Source organism: Saccopteryx bilineata, chromosome 11, assembly GCF_036850765.1.
Source record: "Saccopteryx bilineata isolate mSacBil1 chromosome 11, mSacBil1_pri_phased_curated, whole genome shotgun sequence".
Classification (NCBI taxonomy): Eukaryota; Metazoa; Chordata; class Mammalia; order Chiroptera; family Emballonuridae; genus Saccopteryx; species Saccopteryx bilineata.
Genome location: NC_089500.1, coordinates 77,414,546 through 77,419,329, shown reverse-complemented (window position 1 = coordinate 77,419,329; position 4,784 = coordinate 77,414,546). Strand labels below are relative to the sequence as shown.

The 4,784-nt window shown below is 58.3% G+C and overlaps 1 non-coding gene across 1 annotated transcript; it reads left to right on the top strand.

The window, feature by feature from the left end:
- The first annotated feature begins 4,465 nt into the window (after positions 1 to 4,465).
- Positions 4,466 to 4,541, top strand: TRNAA-GGC (transfer RNA alanine (anticodon GGC)). The gene has a single exon. It is a non-coding gene; the product is annotated as a tRNA-Ala (tRNA).
- Positions 4,542 to 4,784: the final 243 nt, after the last annotated feature.

The window sequence follows — 4,784 nt, the reverse complement described above, 5'->3', positions numbered from 1 at the left end:
GAGACTTGGCATTAGCTTTCTGGCCACACCGAGTTCCATACAAACGCGGTGCACTGTCCTGAGGTCTCTCAGATGCCTCTTACCATTTCCTGTCTTTTTTTTTCTTTTCTTCATCATCCATAACAGATTGGCTGTCACCCTCCCAGGGGCCAGCTGACACAGCTGGGAAGCGCAGGAGAAGGAGCTCCCAGCGTGCTGAGTCCTGGCCATTGGAATGTGGGCAGGAAGCAGATGTTGGTTCTTCTAAACTACAGTCTTCTTGAACTCTGACCCTCTTTAATAAATTTCTCTGTTTGAACCGTAAATCTATTAGCCTTTCTCCTGGTCCACTGATAGGACCAGTCAACCATCAAGTGTGAGTTCGGCATGTTCTTTTTTAGGATCAGTTTTTCTAAATGTTAAAAAAAATATATACAGAAGTTACCTATGTAGTGGTTTACTAGTGTAATTAATTTATGGTTGAACTCGGCAGCCGAGACTCGCCAGAAAAGGGAACTTAGGGACGGTGGCGCTGTGCGCAGAAGGCGTAGGACTCGCAGCGTGTGCAGTAGTCCTCGCGAGACGCAGGGAGGGCGTTGCTGGTGTCCTCCAGGAACTCGAATTGTATTTTCTGTCAGCTGTCTTGTTCTCTCATTGCCCCACCCCAATTTACAGCTGTTAATTATAATGCATTTGGTGCGGAAGAAGACACGGAGATTAAGCGAGAGAAAGAAGAGGAAGGAGGGGAATAAGGGGGAAGAGGAGGCGGTTGGTCACCTGACCACTGCTGATTTAAAAGGAGTTCAGGAAACCGGCTCAGCTCAAGTCCTACTAAGGTTCAAGGAAGGAAGAGCAGGGAGCCTTTTATTTGGGGCCCTTGGGGACTGTTAAGCTTCTTGTCCACTGCTCAGCCCCACAGTCCAGCGGTCTGTGTGTTTGGTGGAGACTTCCTGGGCTGTCACCTCATTGACAAGTGTCCCGACGACAGGACAGCTCCTGTCCTACACCTTTCCTTGGGCAGGGAATGGGGTGGGGCAGAGAAGGAGCGCGTGGAAGAGGCTCATTGCTTTCGAGAGTTTAGGTATGGTGCACGTGTGTGTGCATGTGTGCACACATGAGTGTGTGTGCACGTGTGTGCTTTGTGCACATGTGGGTGCACATGTGAGCATATGTGTCCATGTGTTACTGCACACCTATGTATGTTGTGTGCTTGTACAAGCATGTACTCGTGTGTGTGTGCACATGTGTAGTCTGTGTGCACATCTGTGTGTGCACCATGCACTTGTGTGCATGTGTGTGCACACATGTGTGCATGTGTGTGCACTCACATGTGGACTTGTGTGCATGCATGTGTATGCTTGTGTGTGACTGTGTGTGTGCATGTATGTGTGTGGTTTAAATTTCTGAAAATAAGAATACAGTGCTGTTCCTTTTTTGTTCCCACCATCTGTAAACATGCAGCAAGATTCATTTTTAACATTTCCTTCAAGTGAAAATGGTTGAGCGAGAGTAATCAATGCCCCAAATGCGTTCCCTGACCACAGTTACGAGAAGGACATTGTAGGAAATGTCTTGCTTTTGTGATGTCGTTGGCAGCAGTGCTCGCCGTGGCTCTCTGGGCTCCTGGACACGCAGTGCTCGCCGTGGCTCTCTGGGCTCCTGGACACGCAGTGCTCGCCGTGGCTCTCTGGGCTCCTGGACACGCAGTGCTCGCCGTGGCTCTCTGGGGCTCCTGGACATGCAGTGCTCGCCGTGGCTCTCTGGGGCTCCTGGACACGCAGTGCTCGCCGTGGCTCTCTGGGGCTCCTGGACACGCAGTGCTCGCCGTGGCTCTCTGGGCTCCTGGACACGCAGTGCTCGCCGTGGCTCTCTGGGGCTCCTGGACACGCAGTGCTCGCCGTGGCTCTCTGGGGCTCCTGGACACTCAGTGCTCGCCGTGGCTCTCTGGGGCTCCTGGACACGCAGTGCTCGCCGTGGCTCTCTGGGGCTCCTGGACACGCAGTGCTCGCCGTGGCTCTCTGGGGCTCCTGGACACGCAGTGCTCGCCGTGGCTCTCTGGGGCTCCTGGACACGCAGTGCTCGCCGTGGCTCTCTGGGGCTCCTGGACACTCAGTGCTCGCCGTGGCTCTCTGGGGCTCCTGGACACGCAGTGCTCGCCGTGGCTCTCTGGGGCTCCTGGACACGCAGTGCTCGCCGTTGCTTTCTGGGGCTCCTGGACACGCAGTGCTCGCCGTGGCTCTCTGGGGCTCCTGGACACGCAGTGCTCGCCGTGGCTCTCTGGGCTCCTGGGCACGCAGTGCTCGCCGTGGCTCTCTGGGCTCCTGGACACGCAGTGCTCGCCGTGGTTCTCTGGGCTCCTGGACACTCAGTGCTTGCCGTGGCTCTCTGGGCTCCTGGGCACGCAGTGCTCGCCGTGGCTCTCTGGGCTCCTGGACACACAGTGCTCGCTGTGGTTCTCTGGGCTCCTGGACACTCAGTGCTCGCCGTGGCTCTCTGGGCTCCTGGACACGCAGTCCTCGCCACAGCTCTCTGGGCTCCTGGACACGCAGTGCTCGCCGCGGCTCTCTGGGCTCCTGGACACGCAGTGTGCTCCTGTCTGACCAGGGCGGCCATCCCCGTGCTGCTAATGAGCCGTGCTTCCTACCAAGGCCTGGGGTCGGAGGACGGCAACCTGGTCGGAGGACGGGGACCTGGATGGTGGACACTTCTCTGCCCACATTCGGTGACCATTCTCTTCCCCATTCCTTATGTTTTCTACCACAGCTCACATAGGTTCAAGGTTAGGGCTTTCCTGGAGGTCAGTATCCCTAAGGCCCCCAACAGTGTAAACAGAGCAGTGCCCACCAATGCGATGGCATCTTCCCTGACCTCAGGGCCAGACAACAACCTCGACTTCAGCAGAAGTCCCTCCTGTGGCGTGCCTTGTTGAGAAGCAAGACTGTGACGGTGGCACGTCAAGAGAGAAGGGGCATTTACACAGCGGGGAACATCTCCTGTGAAGTTTCTCCTGGTACTCTGCTGGGGAAGCAGAGGAGAGTGTGGAGGCAGCCGGCCCCCCAAGTGGAGAACGGCAGGAAACAGAACCCGCCTCCGCATGTCAGCGCTCCCCAGGACTCACTCGGTGAGACTGTCCCTGTGCCCGTTTCTCTCCTCACCACACGCACAGTCTCCCGCGAACACACACGTGTCAGCACTCCCCAGGACTCACTCGGTGAGACTGTCCCTGTGCCCGTTTCTCTCCTCACCACACGCACAGTCTCCCACGAACACACACGTGTCAGCGCTCCCCAGGACTCACTCGGTGAGACTGTCCCTGTGCCCGTTTCTCTCCTCACCACACGCACAGTCTCCCACGAACACACACGTGTCAGCGCTCCCCAGGACTCACTCGGTGAGACTGTCCCTGTGCCCGTTTCTCTCCTCACCACACGCACAGTCTCCCACGAACACACACGTGTCAGCGCTCCCCAGGACTCACTCGGTGAGACTGTCCCTGTGCCCGTTTCTCTCCTCACCACACGCACAGTCTCCCGCAAACACACACGTGTCAGCGCTCCCCAGGACTCACTCGGTGAGACTGTCCCTGTGCCCGTTTCTCTCCTCACCACACGCACAGTCTCCCGCGAACACACACGTGTCAGCGCTCCCCAGGACTCACTCGGTGAGACTGTCCCTGTGCCCGTTTCTCTCCTCACCACACGCACAGTCTCCCGCAAACACACACGTGTCAGCGCTCCCCAGGACTCACTTGGTGAGACTGTCCCTGTGCCCGTTTCTCTCCTCACCACACGCACAGTCTCCCGCGAACACACACGTGTCAGCGCTCCCCAGGACTCACTCGGTGAGACTGTCCCTGTGCCCGTTTCTCTCCTCACCACACGCACAGTCTCCCACGAACACACACGTGTCAGTGCTCCCCAGGACTCACTCGGTGAGACTGTCCCTGTGCCCGTTTCTCTCCTCACCACACGCCTGTTCTCCCGGGAACACACACGTGCCTTCCCTGACCGGACGGGGAATCCCTGGTGATTTCTAACCACTGGCGTGGGTCTCCCAGCAGGTGCCCTCAGTTCTGGCGGCAGAAACGGACTCTGGCTGGCTTCAGCCAGAGGGAATATTCTGGAGGACCAGACCGGAAGCTCAGGGACTCTTTGGAAAGGCCAGACACCAGGTGTGGGAGTGGATGGGCTCTGTGGCGTTTTTGGAGTGGGTGACGCTGTGATTGTGACCACAGTCACCCGGCAGAGCTGTATGCTCCTGGACGGCCGGCTGCTGGTGGCTGGGACGCAGGCACATCACCATCATCTCTGCTCACGCGACCAGTCCTCGGGCTTCATGTTCTAAGCCAGAACCATCCGACTGACCTCGCTTGGGTCGGGGTCGAGTGACTCTCCGTAGGTGAAGGCACGACTGGGTAAGACATGCAGCCGCCCGGGAATCTGTGTGGTGGAAACAGGTTAGTCCCCATGCAAGAAGAGACAGTGCTGCCCTGGCTGGTTGGCTCAGTGGTAGAGCGTCGGCCTGGCGTGCGGAAGTCCCGGGTTCGATTCCCGGCCAGGGCACACAGGAGAAGCGCTCATCTGCTTCTCCACCCCCCCTCTCCTTCCTCTCTGTCTCTCTCTTCCCCTCCCGCAGCCGAGGCTCCATTGGAGCAAAGATGGCTCGGGTGCTGGGGATGGCTCCTTGGCCTCTGCCCCAGGCGGTAGAGTGGCTCTGGTCGCGGCAGAGCGACGCCCCCTGGTGGGCGTGCCGAGTGGATCCCGGTTGGGCGCATGCGGGAGTCTGTCTGACTGTCTCTCCCCGTT